This window comes from Phyllobates terribilis, unplaced genomic scaffold (genome assembly GCF_046119375.1).
Source record: "Phyllobates terribilis strain yellow unplaced genomic scaffold, ASM4611937v1 Scaffold_5__5_contigs__length_657084704, whole genome shotgun sequence".
NCBI classification, from domain to species: domain Eukaryota; kingdom Metazoa; phylum Chordata; class Amphibia; order Anura; family Dendrobatidae; genus Phyllobates; species Phyllobates terribilis.
In genome coordinates this window covers 15,741,984-15,762,103 of record NW_027362765.1, presented here as the reverse complement: position 1 = coordinate 15,762,103, position 20,120 = coordinate 15,741,984, and the positions used below count along the sequence as shown (strand labels likewise).

Below are 20,120 nucleotides of genomic sequence, written 5' to 3'. Positions count from 1 at the left end.
AATTGTGGTAAAGCCGGACTACACCACCGATAAAGCAGCCACAGCCTGTAACTGAGAAGAATCTGTGACTTCTCTGCATTTAGTGGTTACTACTCACCTGGGTAGTCATATGTAGGAATCTCCACTTTACACCACTCATCACCCCTCACATATGTCTCTGTAGTATCAATTTGGGTCAGATCTTCACCCTGAAATAAATATTGTAAAAGTCACAGACAGATGGAGAAGTCACATCTATGATCAGCTCTAATACTGCCATCTCCACCATTCTCATTACACAAGTATAAAACATATAATACTGGTGGATAAAACAAGACTGAGCACAAGACCTTCACAGCCGTCTACACATCATAGGGGAGATCTCATGACACCTTCTCTCCATCTACCTGATGATCCTCAGGAACATTGGGATCTTCTTGTTTACAGTCCTGTGGAAAAAGAGGACGGGGACATCTCTGTGGCATTGTCCTCTTACTGGATAGAACTGGAGGAAACACATACAGGTACTAAATTAACTTTTACACACAGATAATTATAGGCTGTGTGTATTTAGTCCTGTCTATTACCTGGTGATGTGAGGGGCTGGGGTACCTCCATCATTATGTCCTTGTACACATCTTTGTGTTCTTCTAAATACTCCCACTCCTCCATGGAGAAATAGACGGTGACGTCCTGACACCTTATAGGAACCTGACATATACAATCATATCGTCATCTCCCGATCCCTTCATAGCATTACTGTATAATGTCCCAGCATTCCCAGCAGTGTCACCTCTCCAGTCAGCAGCTCAATCATCTTGTAGGTGAGTTCTAGGATCTTCTGGTCATCGATGTCCTCATGTATCAGGGGGTGAGGTGGAGGCCCCAAGATTGGACTCAGGGGTATTCCCCATCCCTCAGACACAAGGTCTTGACAGCGCTCACTAGAGGTCTTCTTCACTACTGTGTAATCCTGGTTATAGAGAGACACATTAATAAATCCCACTACAGACATTTCCAGAGTCCTCACCTCTCCAGTTCTGTCCATCTGTTATTCCCATAGATAAGAATGATGTAATGTGACGTCATCAGAATCTCTCACCTCTCCAGTAAGCCGGAAGAGGATCTCTAGGGTGAGGTGTAATATCCTCTCAGTCATCTTGTCTCTTTCCATATCCATCTTTGATGGGTAAATCAGGAAATTTATCTTCAACGAGAAGATCTGATATTGTAGAGACCTGATTGAGAAGAAGATAAGCCAATGTAACAAAATAAAATCCTGTGTAATAATACAATTACTGGAGCTATAAGGGAAACATATGAAATTTATTATTTTGCAGTATTTAGTTTTCTTCTTTACATCCACTAATAAAACCTATATATTTTAGGCCACAGATAACAAGCAGTTTCTTCCTCGGAGTCTTCAGCTGAATACATTTCTCATAGACTCATCTTCCATAAAGCTAATTCTCATCTCATTTACAGACACTGGAATCGGCATTAGCAATACTGCAGGAGATATTCATTACACGTGACATGAGAAATAACTACTTCATGATGAGGACGACATCTTCATCTTCTACTACAGCTCTAGAAACATATTTGGCTAGAGTCCGTCACTGACTACATCACCATCAGCAGCCGTGTATATATGAATGTTTCAAGTCTCCCCGGACTGTAATCTTCTATCACGTTAGATCTCATATCTGATGTCATACCAAAGTCTCCATGTACAGTGTTTATGGGATTTATTTCTGGCCTTAGGCTTTCCTTTATTACAAGAAAAACACCAGTATAAAAGCAGATATTAAAATGTTTAAAAAAAATTGGCACCAACAATTCTTTTAAAAAGAAAAAAAACATACAAAAAGCATAAGACACATTCTGTTATTTTTTAACAGTTAAACATTTGTTTTTAAAAAAACGTACTCTTTTAGGCACCAGAACATAGATGTACACCGCAGGGATGGCACAGGAGTGACTGCACAAAAACCCTGGCAGTTTAACCACTTGCTGCTGTGAAAAGCAGACATGGCATCTAAGAAGGTTTGGCAAAGTTTGGCTAAATACCCCTCCCCCCAAGTACTCAACAGTATGAGGCTGCTAGTTACTACGACACTTAAGTGCCTAATAATGGTGTACAAAAGTCTATTATGCCGAACCAGGGGCAGTATCCAATAAGTTACCTTTTAATGCCTCCATACACATTAGACTGAATTTGAATGAAAGCACTGATTTTCGGGGGGTTTGGTCAACTATATAATGTATTTGGGGGCCTCCCAACAGATGATGTCAGGGCAGAGAAGTGTCTGGCATCCTAAATTTCAGAGGCTAATCCAATTGTTCTTTCTGTAGATAATCCTCCACTAGAGGAGTATGGAGGTGACTCTCTCATACAGACCACAGGAAAGCTTGAATATTTGTGTATATGGGGGAGTCGGGAGAGATAGCAGTCTGCCAAATGACCGTTCAGCCAACACTTATCTCATGTGCATGGGGCAGATAGTATTACATTGACAGGAGGTGATGATACACGGCACTACAGTAGTACAGTGCATCACCTGAGCAATCAGAGGCTTGTATGTTGTATGATCGTACTGATGAGAGTTATTTAAAAAAGGTTTAAACGATAAGAAAAAATCACAGTTTTAGCAACATGAAATATCCGTCACTATAGGAAAAACAGAGTCACTGCACAATGTTAAATCCTGTCCATAATAACTTTATTATACTCTAATATCCTATACACATCCCATACACAGAAATCACAGAACCCAATATTATAAACTGTGGGTACGGAAAGTACCCCTTTAAATTTTTCACTCTTTGTTGTTTTCATTGCAGCCAAAAGTATTGGCACCCCTGCAATTCTGACAGATAATACTTCCTGAAAATGATTGCAATCACAAATTCTTTGGTATTATTATCTTCATTTAATTTGTCTTCAATGAAAAAACACAAAAAGAATTGTCCTAAAGCCAAATTGGATATAATTCCACACCAAACCTAAAAAAGGGGGTGGACAAAAGTATTGGCACTTATGAAAAATCATGTGATGCTTCTCTAATTCGTGTAATTAACAGCACCTGTAACTTACCTGTGGCACCTAACAGGTGTTGGCAATAACTAAATCACACTTGCAGGCAGTTAACATGGATTAACCCCTTTACAGCCCATGACGTATTAATACGCGTCAGTGCCCTGGGCTTTAAGAGCCTGACCCGTATTAGTACGTCATCGCGATCGCACGCGCACACAGGCTGTGCGGGCGCGATCGCCGCCGGATGTCAGCTGATAGTACCGGGTGTCAGCTGTGACAATGTGCAGGGAGGGGTCCCGCACCGCTCCCAGCACATTAACCCCCGCAATGCTGCGATCGAAGTCGATCGCAGCATTGCGGTGGCAAGGGGAGGTGATCGGTATACTCACCTCCTCTTCCTTCCGGCCTCCAGATCTGTCTGCCGCGGCTTCCCGAGTGTTGCCATGATGACCCGATGTCGTCATGACAACATCCGGGTGACCAGAGAGCAGTAAGATAGTTTGGAGATGCACTGCGCATGTCCAAACAATCTTCTCCCTGTCCAGCGCTGACTGCCTGCACGGCACAGGGATGGAGCTGCATTCCTGTGCCATGCAGGCGATCAGAATAAAAAAAGTGAAAGTCCCATAGTGGGACAAATTAAAAAAGTAAAAAAACTCCCAGAAAGTGAAAAAAAAAAAAAAAAATTGTAAAAATATATAAAAAAAAATACTAATAATCCACTAAAATAAAAATATAATGTACCCATCAATAAATATTATTAAGAAAAAAAAAACAAACAAACAATAAAAGTACACATATTTGGTATTGCCGCGTCCGTAACGACCTGGCCTATAAAACTGTTCCACTAGTTAACCCCTTCAGTGAACACGGAAAAAAAAAAAAAAAACCAAAAACAATGCTTTATCATCATACCGCCAAACAAAAAATGGAATAACACGCGATCAAAAAGACGAATATAAATAAAAATGGTATCGCTGAAAAGGTCATCTCGTCCCGCAAAAAACAAGCCGCCATACAGCTCCATCATCCGAAAAATCAAAAAGTTACAACTCTCAGAATAAAGCGATGCTAAAAAATAATTTTTTCTATAAAATTGCTTTTATTGTGTAAAAGCGCCAAAACATGAAAAACAATATAAATGTAGTTCCGCTATAAACGTACTGACCCGAAGAATAAAGCTACCATATCAATTTTACCACATCCGGAGCAGAATAAAAAAATGTAAAAAAACACAATTCCTGAATTGTTGGTTTTTGTTTATTCTGCCTCCCAAAAGCTGGAATAGAAAGCGATCAAAAAATGTCACGTGCCTGAAAATGGCACCAATGAAAAAGTCAACTCATCCCGCAAAAAACAAGCCGTCACATGACTGTCGGCCAAAATATGGAGATGCAAAAACTAGATTTTACAAAATATGTGTCTTTTAGTGTGTGACAGCTGTCAATCATAAAAACCCGATATGATTCTGGTATCGCTGTAATCGCACCGACCCGAAGAATAAAGTAATCGCATCACTTATAAAGCACGAGGAACGGTGTAAAAAATAAAAGCTAGGGCTGGGGTTGGGGTTGTGCTAATGTTAGGGTTGGGGTTGTTTTTTTTTTTCAAAAGTAAAAAAAAAGATGACGATATGGCAACTAGTGTTGAGCACAAGTGCTCGCTACTTGAGTTTGCATCGGGTGCTAGGGTATGCATTGAGTATCGCGGGTGCTCGAGTCTCTGCCCCAGATGCTTCGCTGCCAAAAAAACCTCGCGGGGATTGCCTGCCATGCACGAGAGATCCCCGCATGTTTTTTTTGGGGTGTCTAATAACCGTGAAACATGCGGGCGGGGACTCGAGCATTTCACTTGAGCACCCGTGATACATGGTGCATACCCGAGTACCCGATGCAAACTCAAGTAGTGAGCACTTGCACTCAAGAGTAATGACAACTTATTCAATATGATGACCTAATGTTATCAAATTCTGTGTCGTACCTCTGGGTTCAAAATGTTCACTATACCCCTTAATAAAATCCTTGAGGGGTATAGTTTCCAAAATGGGGTCACTTGTGGGGGAGCTCCACTGTTTAGGCACATCAGGGGCTCTCCAAACGCAACATGGTGTCCGCTAACAATTTGAGCCGATTTTCCATTCAATTTGTTAGCAGACACCATGTCGCGTTTGGAGAGCCCCTGATGTGCCTAAACAGTGGAGCTCTCCCACAAGTGACCCCATTTTGGAAACTAGAACCCCCAAGGCACCTATCTAGATGCATAGTGAGCACTTGGAACCCTCAGGTGCTTCACAAATTGATTCGTAAAAATGAAAAAGTGGAAAAAAAAATACTTTTTCATTTTTACAAATCAATTTGTGAAGCACCTAGGGGTTCCAAGTTCTCACTATGCATCTAGATAGGTGCCTTGGGGGGTCTAGTTTCCAAAATGGGGTCACTTGTGGGGGGTTTCCACTGTTTAGAGACATCAGGGGCTCTCCAAACGCAACATGGCGTCCGCTAATTATTCAAGCAAATTTTACACTCAAAAAGTCAAATGGTGCTCCTTCCCTTCCGAGCCCTGCCGTGCGCCCAAACAGTAGTTTTTCCCCACATATGGGGTATCTGCGTGCCCAGGGGAAATTGCACAACAAATTTTGGGGTCCATTTTTTCTTGTTACCCCTGTGAAAATAAAAAAAATTGGGTCTAAAGTAACATTTTTGTGAAAAAAGTTAAATGTTCATTTTTTTCTTCCACATTCCAAAAATTCCTGTGAAGCACCTGAAGGGTTAATAAAGTTCTTGAATGTGGTTTTGAGCACCTTGAGGGGTGCAGTTTTTAGAATGGTGTCACTTTTGAGTATTTTCTGTCATAAAGACCTCTCAAAGTGACTTCAAATGTGATGTGGTCCCTAAAAATATGGTTTTGTAAATTTTGTTGGAAAAATGAGAAATCGCTGGTCAACTTTTAACCCTTATAGCTCCCTAACAAAAAAAAAAATTTGGTTCCAAAATTGTGCTGATGTAAAGTAGACATGTGGGAAATGTTATTTATTAACTCTTTTGTGTGACATATCTCTCTGATTTAAGGGCATAAAAATTCAAATTTTGAAAATTGCTACATTTTCGCCAAATTTCCATTTTTTTTTCACAAATAAACGCAAGTGATATCGAAGAAATTTTACCACAATCATGAAGTACAATATGTCACGAAAAAACATTCTCAGAATCAGGGGGATCCGTTGAAGCGCTCCAGAGTAATTATCTCATAAAGTGACAGTGGTCAGAATTCTAAAAATTGGCCTGGTCATTAACGTGCAAAACCACCCTCGGGGGTAAAGGGGTTAAAGTTGACTCAACCTCTGTCCTGTGTCCTTGTGTGTACCACATTGAGCATGGAGAAAAGAAAGAAGAGCTAAGAACTGTCTGAGGACTTGAGAAACCAAATTGTGAGGAAGCATGAGCAATCTCAAGGCTACAAGTCCATCTCCAAAGACCTGAATGTTCCTGTGTCTTCCGTGCGCAGTGTCATCAAGAAGTTTAAAGCCCATGGCTCTGTGGCTAACCTCCCTAGATGTGGACGGAAAAGAAAAATTGACGAGAGATTTCAATGCAAGATTGTGCGGATGGTGGATTAAGAACCTCGACTAACATCCAAACAAGTTCAAGCTGCCCTGCAGTCCGAGGGTACAACAGTGTCAACCCGTACTATCCGTCGGCGTCTGAATGAAAAGGGACTGTATGGTAGGATACCCAGGAAGACCCCACTTCTTACCCCGAGACATAAAAAAGCTAGGCTGGAGTTTGCCAAAACTTACCTGAGAAAGTCTAAAACGTTTTGGAAGAATGTTCTCTGGTCAGACGAGACAAAAGTAGAGCTTTTTTGGGAAAAAACATCAACATAGAGTGTACGTTTTTTGTAAGTAAAGTTCATTGAGTAATAACAGTTTAAATCAAACGTTTTTATTGTCTTTATGTATTTTGGCCATAATGGAGTGCTGCTGCGCTCTCATTTTTTATAATATATATATATTATATATATATATGTATATATATACACACACATACTGTAAGGCAGCGCTAGTCATCATAATGGGGGATACTCGCTTCACTGCGACAATCAATGCACACGTGCAATGTCTTTACATTTTTCTCACGATGCTGCAGTTTATTACTTCATAAGCCACAGTTCACCGGGTCCAACTCAGTGGCACGCCGACACACATATCTATAATATTCACGAGCCAAGTGGCACACGGGCCCACTTGCTCCAGGTTACAGCCTACGGCAAGGTAATAAATTATCAATGTCCATAACACAGTCCATGTAACAAAGTGTATTACCTTTGCCGGGTTTAGTTGCTGCAGTCCATTTAATCTGCCACCACTGTGGCTTTGTGGCTTCCCAGGTAGGGGTCTCCAGCCGTCGTTCCCTCAAAGGCCACTGACATCCACACAGGATCCAGGCTTTGCCTTTCAGGACTCCTCACCAAGCCGGCTCTCCCTCAAGGGCCACTGACATCCACACAGGATCCAGGCTCGACCTTTCAGGTACCAGGCTTCACTCCAAAGCCAATGGCCACCTGTTTTTCTTTACTTAGCTGCTTCTTTCTTGCCATAATACAAATTCTAACAGTCTATTCAGTAGGACTATCAGCTGTGTATCCACCAGACTTCTGCACAACGCAACTGATGGTCCCAACCCGCAAGAAATCCCACTTATTAAACCTGACAGGGGACACCTGTGAAATGAAAACCATTTCCGGTGACTACCTCTTGAAGCTCATCAAGAGAATGCCAAGAGTGTGCAAAGCAGTCATCAAAGCAAAAGGTGGCTACTTTGAAGAACCTAGAATATAAGACATATTTTCAGTTGTTTCACACTTTTTTGTTAAGTATATAATTCCACATGTGTTAATTCATAGTTTTGATGCCTTCAGTGTGAATGTACAATTTTCATTGTCATGAAAATACAGAAAAATCTTTAAATGAAGTGTGTCCAAACTTTTGGTCTGTACTGTAATATTATATATATATAAATATATATATATATATATATATATATATATATATATATATATATATATATATATATATATATATATATGTATATACACACACATATACATACATACACACATATATATATATATACACACACACACATACACACAACACACACACACACACAGTGGTGGCCAAAAGTATTGGCACTACTGCAATTCTGTCAGATAATACTCAGTTTCTTTCTGACAATGATTGCAATCACAAATTCTTTGGTATTATTATCTTCATTTAATTTGCTTGCAAGGAAAAAACACAAAAGAGAATGAAGCAAAAATCAAATCATGGATCATTTCACACAGAACTCCAAAAATGGGCCAGACAAAAGTATTGACACCCTCAGCCTAATACTTGGTTGCACAACCTTTAGCCAAAATAACTGCGAACATCCGCTTCCGGTAACCATCAATGAGTTTCTTATAATGCTCTGCTGGAATTGTAGACCATTCTTCTTTGGCAAACTGCTCCAGGTCCCTGATATTTGAAGGGTGCCTTCTCCAAACTGCCATTTTGAGATCTCTCCACAGGTGTTCTATGGGATTCAGGTCTGGACTCATTGCTGGCCACCTTAGAAGTCTCCAGTGCTTTCTCTCAAACCATTTTATAGTGCTTTTGGAAGTGTGTTTTGGGTCATTGTCCTGCTGGAAGACCCATGACCTCTGAGGGAGACCCAGCTTTCTCATACTGGGCCCTACATTATGCTGCAAAATTTGTTGGTAGTCTTCAGACTTCATAATGCCATGCACACGGTCAAGCAGTCCAGTGCCAGAGGCAGCAAAGCAATCCCAAAACATCAGGGAATCTCCGCCATGTTTGACTGTAGGGACCGTGTTCTTTTCTTTGAATGCCTCTATTTTTTTCCTGTACACTCTATGTTGATACTTTTTCCCAAAAAGCTCTACTTTTGTCTCATCTGACCAGAGAACATTCTTCCAAAACGTTTTAGGCTTTATCAGGCAAGTTTTGGCAAACTCCAGCCTGGCTTTTTTATTTCTCGGGGTAAGAAGTGGGGTCTTCCTGGGTATCCTACCATACAGTCCTTTTTCATTCAGACGCTGACGAATAGTACGGGTTGACACTGTTGTACCCTCCGACTGCAGGGCAGCTTGAACTTGTTTGGATGTTAGTCGAGGTTCTTTATCCACCATCCGTACAATCTTGCGTTGAAATCGCTTGTCAATTTTTCTTTTCCGTCCACATCTAGGGAGGTTAGCCACAGAGCCATGGGCTTTAAACTTCTTGATGACACTGCGCACGGAAGACACAGGAACATTCAGGTCTTTGGAGATGGACTTGTAGCCTTGAGATTGCTCATGCTTCCTCACAATTTGGTTTCTCAAGTCCTCAGACAGTTCTTTGGTCTTCTTTCTTTTCTCCATGCTCAATGGGGTACACACAAGGACACAGGACAGAGGTTGAGTCAACTTTAATCCATGTTAACTGGCTGCAAGTGTGATTTAGTTATTGCCAACACCTGTTAGGTACCACAGGTAAGTTACAGGTGCTGTTAATTACACGAATTAGAGAAGCATCACATGATTTTTCACACAGTGCCAATACTTTTGTCCACCCCCTTTTTTAGGTTTGGTGTGGAATTATATCCAATTTGGCTTTAGGACAATTCTTTTTGTGTTTTTTCATTGAAGACAAATTAAATGAAGATAATAATACCAAAGATTTTGTGATTGCAATCATTTTCAGGAAGAAACTGAGTATTATCTGACAGAATTGCAGGGGTGCCAATACTTTTGGTCACCACTGTATATCTTATTCAGTTTCTGCAGCTTGCACCTGTTCACATTTAGGATGTGCTGGTCAGTTCTTTTTACATATATACATACATTTTACATATGTATATTTCAATGCAGCGGCTTGCGGTAATGGTCCAGGGTGTGTTTTGGCCGACCATGTACCTCCCCCAGGTGACTGGTCACATGACTGTAACATCGCACAGGTCCTGTGCACACAGTAGGTCTGATCACATGACTGTGACATCAGCACAGGTTCGGTCTGTGCACTAGAGGATATATAAACCCTGGTAGATTTGAGACAGGTGTGAAAGGCGTGAGGCCTGTTCCCGTGTGGGACACCGTTAGAGCGTGAGGCCTAGCGAGGCTTAGTGAAGCCTGGTAGGCAGAGGCTGGATCCTTATGTGTAAGTGATGCCAGTAGCCTTGGAGGGCAAGAGGCTTGGAAGACAAGAGTCCTGGAAGGCAGAGGCTGGATATAAGGTGTGTAAACATACCAGTAGCCTTTGAAGGTACGAGGGCTGGAGACCCCCATTTGGGAAGCCGTAAAGCCACAGCTGTGGCAGAACAAACCTGAAGCAGCTAAAACCCGGCAAACGTAAAAACACTGATTGGTGTGGACATTTATATTGTTACCTTGCTGAAGGCTGTATCTGGAGCCAAGTGGACATATCTGTCACTGGAAAGGCTCTTGGACATTATATGTGTAATATGTCGGCGAGCCACTGAGTTGGACTCGGTTATAAGCAGTTATCAAGTGTAATAAACTGCTGGGTTTTGAAATACTGGAAAACATGGCTTTTGTGCTTTAATTGACCCGATGCAGCGAGTGTCCCCCAGTATGATGACTAGCGCTGCCTTACATGTGGTTTGAGAATGCGGCCAACTGCAGCCCGGTTGCTAGGGGCAACTACAGCCCGGTTGCTAGGGGCAACTGCACAGGACGACGAGTGTGGATAAAGCATCTTGCTGTGGTTCGGCGGGTTCACGAAGATTAAAGCATCTTGCTGTAACTCGGCGGGGTTACAAAAATTGTCCTCGCACTCAAACCAGGTTTGCTGTGGCTCGGCGGGGCCATGAAAATTTTCCGGGGAGAGCGGTGTGAAGAGTCTAGTGTGAATAGTGTACAGCGATGGCTGTGAACGGAGCAGCAAAAGAAAATGAAGCTATTGAGCGATTAAAGTGCCAGTTAAAACCGCAGCAGGTATTTGAGAAACGTCTACAGAACATGGTGTAGGAACGGAAGGAGCTGTGGGCACCGTATAGAATGGCAGCAGTGAACCATTCTATGAACTCTCCGGGGGCGCCAGAATTGTCCCAGAGTGCCCGGGGAGGTGGTAAGAGATGTTGTGAACTGGGTCCTAAGACTATTGCTGTTTTTTTGGCAAAAATACCCTTACCGCTGTTGTTGTTCAAAAGGGGGCGGAGTCTAAAAAGGGGCGGATTTTCACAAGACCGTGGAGTATAGAAAACCAAAAGTTGTTACTGGTTGTGGGTTGGTACTGCCTAAAAATTACAATTTGACCGTTGATAACGGGGTAGCTCCAGTAGAAGGGTTTGACGTCAAGGTGGGAGGTGACTTGTTGGTCCACTACACCATGGGGAGTGACACAGACCCCACAACTGACGGTGACCCTATGAAAGTAGAAAGAGTTCAGTCAGGAGGGGCTAGACGAGGGGAGAGAGTCCCCCTCTCGTCGTCGACTGCGCAAGGGCCACAAAAAGGTTGATCCTGTAGTCTTGGCTGCAAGTCAAAATACAGAAAATGTAGTACTGTGTGCCGTTATTTCAAGTGTGGATCCTCCTTTAGAGGCAGAAGAGGAGGTGACGTTGCCAGTAGCAACCTCCGGCACAGTACTGAGACAGAAGGATCAGGATCTGACAGCCCTGAAAGAGGAGGTGGCCAGTCATGACCAAGAGCTGGAGCTTATCAGGCAGCAGTGTCAGAGTGACGTGCACCAACTATGGGAAAACCTGGAGAATGTGTCCTCAGACCAGCGGAGCCTGGAGTCTGAACGGCAGAAAATATACCAGATTGTGAGGAACTTACAGCGAGACCTGGAGGGAAGCAACGAGGAAATTAACCAATGGAAGGAAATGTTCCAGGAAATTAATGAGGACTGCAGCAAAACCAAGGAGGAGGTTTTGCAGTTGAAGCTTGAGAAGGAGGCTTTGCAGGATGAAGTTTCTGGGCGTGAACAAAACCTAGAACGACGGCGCAAACAGTTCAACCGGGAGCTGTGTGAATCCAAGAAGGAATATGGTGAACGCAGTGGGGAACTGCAACAAATTAAGAGAGACTATGAGGATCTCCTCAGGGTAAAGAAAAACTAGAGGATGATAAGGCAGATGCAGAGCACATGCGCCAAGTGGTTGAGACCACTCTGCAGGACACCCGTGATGAAAATGCTGATCTCCGCAGAAAAACCCTAGGTCTGGAAGCTCAGGTGAAGGAGCTGCAGACGCTCTGTGATAATCTCCAGAGGGCAGAGACATGCCTTAAGGAAAGAATCAGCAAGATGGAAGCTGAGCGGACAAAGATATAGGAGTCTATCGGAGAAGCTACAGACCAGGGTCAGGAGTTGGAAGGTATGAAACAAATACCTACTCGAATAATGCGAGCTCGGATGATTCGGTGGATGTAGGAGCCGAGATCAAGGAGCTCAAGGAGTCGCTACAAGCCCATTTGAAGCAAGAGAAGCCTGAGAGACTGTCGAGAGCCGAGTGGGCGCAATGGAGACAGAGAGGTCTGAGGGAACTCTACTGTTAAAGGAGCAGTTGAAGCAGGAAGAGCTTCAGAGATGGGCTGCTGAGAGGCGAGTAGCGGAACTAGAGGAAGAAGTTTTCGAGCTCAAAGGTCGCCTGGCAAAGTATCACTCAGTGAACGAGGCCTCCTTGGAGAAGGAAAAAAAAGTTGCACTTACTCCTTTATACCATGAGAAGGTGGACCTGAGGAGAGCTAAGAGTGTGTTAACAGAAGATAAGTATGAGATGGAAGTGGTCAAGACGAAAATTCTTGAATTTGTAGCTGTGAGTCAGCTCAGGGGAAGCATACAGGGTGAAGAAGTTGAAAGTCAGTTGCCCCTGAAACCTGAGCTAGATGATCGTTTGGAGACCACTGGTGACACAGAAACCTCTCGGTACAAGTGCCTCATAGATGTACCCGAGGATTTGAGAGAAGAATGCACCAGTGAGTCCGTGCATGAAGAGTTTAAGAAGGCCGTGTGAGCCTGTAAGGTGTTCTCGACCTCAAAAGCTAAACAGCTGCTGGTCCTGTCCACAACCGAAGTCACAGTGAAGAGGGTGACATGCACTGGCGATGTATTCGCACGAAGCGGTTTCTCCGGTTGAAGACGGAACAAGCCGTTAGACAACTGGAGCTTATGAGAAAAGCTCAAAGTCTGCATGAAGAGGTCATCCGGGTGCCTGAGGCTCTGGTAAGAAAGATTATTGGGAGAAATGGCCGAGCCATGCAGATGATGGTAAAGAAGTCTGGTATGATGAAAGTAAGCAGTCCACGTGATCGTCAGGAAAGGATACCAGATGAAGACGGCATGGTGTCATTCTCCGCTGTAGGAACGGAAGAAAATCTTGCATATATACGCATGCTGATGGAGTACCGAGTGACCTACCTGCGAGAGGTAGAACAGTTGAATCTCGCCAGACTGCAAATGGAAAGGCAGCATCGCCTGAGCAGCAGAAGGAGGCAGCCATCTAGAAATTGTGAGACCAGACAGAGAAAGGGCCCCCTAAATAACAGAACAGCTACAGCTGAAGTTAGAGGTAGTGAGACCTCCAGTAACTCAGGTTTGAGAGGCCCATACAAACGACCCAATAGAGTACGGGACAGTACGGAGTCTAACCGGACCTTAGATACAAGGGCATGTGAGTCACACTGCTGTATTGACCACTGGGAGGGGGGGAGGTCTGACAAGGTTACGACTGACCGCTGGGAGCGGGGGAGGTCTGACAAGGTTACGATCCGGAAATGTGACTTGACGAAGTCAGTGACAACGACAAATGGTAGGTCCCTAAGGAATGGGCTAATGTCGATGACTAAGGTTCCAGGGGCTGAGCAGCGCAATTGTCAGGTACATGGTCTCGGTGTGAACTGTGGGTTATAATGTGAGTGTGTATATTATGTGTTCAACCCCACAAGTTTGAACAGAGGGGGGGGGGGATATGTAATGCAGCAGCTTGCGGCATTACTGTAATGGTCCAGGGTTGTGTTTTGGCCAACCATGTACATCCACCAGGTAACTGATCACATGGCTGTGACATCGCACAGGTCCTGTGCACAGAGTAGGTCTGATCACATGACTGTGACATCAGCACAGGTCCTGTCTGTGCACTAGAGGATATATAAACCCTGGTAGATTTGAGACAGGTGTGAAAGGCGTGAGGCCTGTTCTCTGTGTGGGACACCGTTAGAGTGTGAGGTCTAGTGAAGCCTAGTGAGGCTTAGTGAAGCCTGAAAGGCAGAGGCTGGATCCTTATGTGTAAGCGAACCCAGTAGCCTTGGAGGTCAAGAGGCTTGGAAGACAAGAGTCCTGGAAGGCAGAGGCTGGATGTAAGGTGTGTAAACATACCAGTAGCCTTTGAAGGTACGAGGGCTGGAGACCCCCATTTGGGAAGCCGTAAAGCCACAGCTGTGGCAGAACAAACCTGAAGCAGCTAAAACCCGGCAAACATAAAAACACTGATTGGTGTGGACATTTATATTGTTACCTTGCTGAAGGCTGTATCTGGAGCCAAGTGGACATATCTGTCACTGGAAAGGCTCTTGGACATTATATGTGTAATACAGTACAGACCAAAAGTTTGGACACACCTTCTCATTTAAAGATTTTTTCTGTATTTTCATGACTTTGAAAATTGTACATTCACACTGAAGGCATCAAAACTATGAATTAACACATATGGAATTATATACTTAACAAAAAAGTGTGAAACAACTGAAAATATGTCTTATATTCCAGGTTCTTCAAAGTAGCCACCTTTTGCTTTGATGACTGCTTTGCACACTCTTGGCATTCTCTTGATGAGCTTCAAGAGGTAGTCACCGGAAATGGTTTTCACTTCACAGGTGTGCCCGGTCAGGTTTAATAAGTGGGATTTCTTGCCTTATAAATGGGGTTGGGACCATCAGTTGTGTTGTGCAGGAGTCAGGTGGATACACAGCTGATAGTCCTACTGAATAGACTGTTAGAATTTGTATTATGGCAAGAAAAGAGCAGCTAAGTAAAGAAAAACGAGTGGCCATCATTACTTTAAGAAATGAAGGTCAGTCAGTCCGAAAAATTGGGCAAACTTTGCATGTGTCCCAAGTGCAGTTGAAAAACCATCAAGCGCTACAAAGAAACTGGCTCACATTAGGACCGCCCCAGGAAAGGAAGACCAAGAGTCACCTCTGCTTCTTAGGATCAGTTTATCCGAGTCACCAGCCTCAGAAATCGCAGGTTAACAGCAGCTCAGATTAGAGACCAGGTCAATGCCACACAGAGTTCTAGCAGCAGACACATCTCTTCAACAACTGTTAAGAGGAGACTTCGTGCAGCAGGCCTTCATGGTAAAATAGCTGCTAGGAAACCACTGCTAAGGACAGGCAACAAGCAGAGGAGACTTGTTTGAGCTAAAGAACACAAGGAATGGACATTAGACCAGTGGAAATCTGTGCTTTGGTCTGATGAGTCCAAATTTGAGATCTTTGGTTCCAACCACCGTGTCTTTGTGCGACGCAGAAAAGGTGAACTGATGGACTCTACATGCCTGGTTCCCACAGTGAAGCATGAAGGAGAAGGTGCGATGGTGTGGGGTTGCTTTGCTGGTTACACTGTTGGGGATTTATTCAAAATTGAAGGCATACTGAACCAGCATGGCTACCACAGCATCTTGCAGCGGCATGCTATTCCATCCGGTTTGCGTTTAGTTGGACCATCATTTATTTTTCAACAGGACAATGACCCCAAACACACCTCCAGGCTGTGTAAGGGCTATTTGACCAAGAAGGGGAGTGATGGGGTGCTACGCCAGATGACCTGGCCTCCACAGTCACCAGACCTGAACCCAATCAAGATGGTTTGGGGTGAGCTGGACTGCAGAGTGAAGGTAAAAGGGCGAACAAGTGCTAAGCATCTCTGGGAACTCCTTCAAGATTGTTGGAAGACCATTTCCGGTGACTACCTCTTGAAGCTCATCAAGAGAATGCCAAGAGTGTGCAAAGCAGCCATCAAAGCAAAAGGTGGCTACTTTGAAGAACCTAGAATATAAGACATATTTTCAGTTTCACACTTTTTTGTTAAGTATATAATTCCACATGTGTTAATTCATAGTTTTGATGCCTTCAGTGTGAATGTACAATTTTCAAAGTCATGAAAATACAGAAAAATCTTTAAATGAGAAGGTATGTCCAAACTTTTGGTCTGTACTGTATGTCGGCGAGCCACTGAGTTGGACTTGGTTATAAGCAGATATCAAGTGTAATAAACTGCTTGATTGTGAAATACTGGAAAACGTGGCTGGTGTGCTTTAATTGACCTGATGCAGCGAGTGTCCCCCAGCATGATGACTAGCGCTGCCTTACAATATTTATATAAATATATATATATATATTATATATATATATATATATATATTAGTACAGACCAAAAGTTTGGACACACCTTCTCATTTTAAGAAATTTCTGTATTTTCATGACTATGAGTATTGTACATTCACACTGAAGGCATCAAAACTATGAATTAACACATGTGGAATTATATACTTAACAAAAAAGTGTGAAACAACTGAAAATATGTCTTATATTCTAGGTTCTTCAAAGTAGCCACCTTTTGCTTTGATGACTGCTTTGCACACTCTTGGCATTCTCTTGATGAGCTTCAAGAGGTAGTCACCAGAAATGGTCTTCCAACAATCTTGAAGGAGTTCCCAGAGATGCTTAGCACTTGTTGGCCCTTTTGCCTTCACTCTGCGGTCCAGCTCACCCCCAAGGTTCGGGTCTGGTGACTGTGGAGGCCAGGTCATCTGGCGTAGCACCCCATCACTCTCCTTCTTGGTCAAATAGCCCTTACGGAGCCTGAAGGTGTGTTTGGGGGTCATTGTCCTGTTGAAAAATAAATGATGGTCCAACTAAACGCAAACCGGATGGAATAGCATGCCGCTGCAAGATGCTGTGGTAGCCATGCTGGTTCAGTATGCCTTCAATTTTGAATAAATCCCCAACAGTGTCACCAGCAAAGCACCCCCACACCATCACACCTCCTCCTCCATGCTTCATGGTGGGAACCAAGCATGTAGAGTCCATTCGTTCACCTTTTCTGCGTCGCACAAAGACACGGTGGTTGGAACCAAAGATCTCAAATTTGGACTCATCAGACCAAAGCACAGATTTCCACTGGTCTAATGTCCATTCCTTGTGTTCTTTAGCCCAAACAAGTCTCTTCTGCTTGTTGCCTGTCCTTAGCAGTGGTTTCCTAGAAGCTATTTTACCATGAAGGCCTGCTGCACAAAGTCTCCTCTTAACAGTTGTTGAAGAGATGTGTCTTCTGCTAGAACTCTGTGTGGCATTGACCTGGTCTCTAATCTGAGCTGCTGTTAACCTGCGATTTCTGAGGCTGGTTACTCAGATAAACTTATCCTCAGAAGCAGAGGTGACTCTTGGTCTACCTTTCGTGGGGCGGTCCTCATGTGAGCCAGTTTCTTTGTAGCGCTTGATGGTTTTTGCAACTGCACTTGGGGACACTTTCAAAGTTTTCCCAATTTTTCGGTCTGACTGACCTTCATTTCTTAAAGTAATGATGGCCACTCGTTTTTCTTTACTTAGTTGCTTTTTTCTTGCCATAATTCAAATTCTAACAGTCTATTCAGTAGGACTATCAGCTGTGTGTCCACCTGACTTCTGCACAACATAACTGATGGTCCCAACCCCATTTATAAGGCAAGAAATCCCACTTATTAAAACGGACAGGGCACACCTGTGAAGTGAAAACCATTTCTCGTGACTACCTCTTGAAGCTCATCAAGAGAATGCCAAGAGAGTGCAAAGCAGTCATCAAAGAAAAAGGTGGCTACTTTGAAGAACCTAGACCATAAGACATATTTTCAGTTGTTTCACACTTTTTTGTTAAGTATATAATTCCACATGTGTTAATTCATAGTTTTGATGCCTTTAGTGTGAATGTACAATTTTCATAGTCATGAAAATACAGAAAAATCCTTAAATGAGAAGGTGTATCCAAACTTTTGGTCTGTACTGTACATATATAAAAAAATGCACTGAAACATTAAATAAGACCAGATATGTCTCAAGGTATATAAAAGGAAAGAGTATAGTACTCATCGGAGAATGGTTCAATAATCAGGCTCAAGGTGTTTCCCCAACAGCTTCATCAGGACACTTGATTCAGGGATGTTAATTCATGATGTTCAGCATAGTGTGCCTAATAGCCAGGTGTCCATGTTTAAATATCCCACTTCATCCAAACCACTCCCCAGACTAGGAGACCATAGAGGTGAATTGTCATAGGATATACAGAATGGAGTCTGTCTACAATAATGTACTGCGCCTGCGCTACTTCTCATGTGCTAGAGGTCAGATGATGGCCATCCCCTAGTGTGCATGTCCGGAAGTGATGTATCTTAAACTGAAATGCCAGATAAACTGATTGCTGCCGAGCCACTCGTACACGTGACTGCGCATGCGCGTAGGTATGCATTCCGCGCCAAAATGCATCTAGGGTCATTGTCTGCGATTGCGCATACCCAGATTTGTGCGTTCCACACTGGAGAGCATCGCGGTCACCTATCTGTGACTATGCATGTCTGGAAGCATGCATTCCACGCTGCAGTGCCTCATAAATTTGGATTGCATTCAACCAATATAGAAAAGTCCTGTCTCTGTGGTCAGGGTCATGGGAGACTAAAACAAGTATTGCACATCCTCCCATCATGCAATAGGCATGTAGATCTACTTTATCACTACATAAAATATGGGATGATGGCCCACAGTATATTCCTTAATGGCCAAATTTGACCCCTATTGCATAATTAGAGATACACAAGGATCACCACACTTGTTACTTACTAAATAGTATATGTGGGATATAACTGATAAGAAATAATTCTGATATAGAAGCTCAAATATTTCGATGAAGTACAATAATATGTGAACCGCCTTAACAGGGAACTGAGTAGCAATAGGTAGAGTATAAAATTCTGAAATGTAATCCAGAATGGGGCTGTATTCATACAAAACAGACATAGGAAATTTGCTCATTCAGTCCCTTAGGGGCTCGTGAATCCAGTCTAACAATCCACGCGCTTTCCTTTTTGAGGATACATCTGTTGTGATCACCTCCTCTCACATTGGGTTTAACCATCTCAATGATACAAAAGGAGATGTCTCCGGTATCACCTTGATGTACACTGTTCACGTGTCTCGCTAATGGGGTGTCTCAACCATGGCACATATCGCCCAAATGCTCCCACGCCCTCCTCCTAGACTCCCTCTTGATCTTGCCTACATTATCTAGGGGGCAAGTGCATGTGGCCATATATACTAGTCCAGAGGTTTTACATTTGGAATAATCCCTCTGGAAAGAGATTTTACCCGTGAAGGAACTCGAGAAAGATTTACATGGTTTCATCCAATTACATGTACAACATTCTCCACATCTAAAGAAACCACAGATTCTTCTATCTAGCCAAGTCCCCTTGGGTCCAAAATTTTTATAGAAACTATTCACTAAACGGTCTCCAATAGACCGACCCTTTCTGAAAGTTATTGTGGGAGTAGATCCCACAGCATCCTCAGGTCCGGGTGGGCCACAAGTACATCCCAGTGTTTTCTGAGGATATTAAAGATATGGTCACTTTGAGTTTCTGTCTCTCCCGTGTTTCTGCAAATGATCATGCGGAATCCAAAATGTACAGTGGGTACCCTCTTTCCCTGAATCTGGTGTTCATGTCTATTGCCTGTATATTAAAATCTGTGACATTAAAGCAATTCATTCTCAACCGTAAAAATTGGCCCTTGGATATCATTCTTTTTTTTTTTTTTTAAAGGAGGATGGGGTGGTGGGTATCCCACTTCAATAGTTTATTAGTGCTTGTTGGTTTATGGTAGATGAGTGTTCCTAGGGTCCCATCCCGTTCTTTCTTGATTAGTACATCCAGGAAAGACCACTGCGTATAATTAAACTCCAATGTAAATCTAAGGCCGACTCTATTGATGTTGAGTTCCCTGACGAATTCAGGAAATTAAGGGGATATGTGACAGTGGCGCTAGAAGGATCTTGCCAGCAGGACTGCTGCGA

General features: G+C 43.2%; 1 pseudogene; it reads right to left on the bottom strand.

Moving 5' to 3' along the window:
• The window catches only part of LOC141270596 (uncharacterized), a 119,206-nt pseudogene that overhangs the window by 81,209 nt on the left and 17,877 nt on the right, over positions 1–20,120 (bottom strand).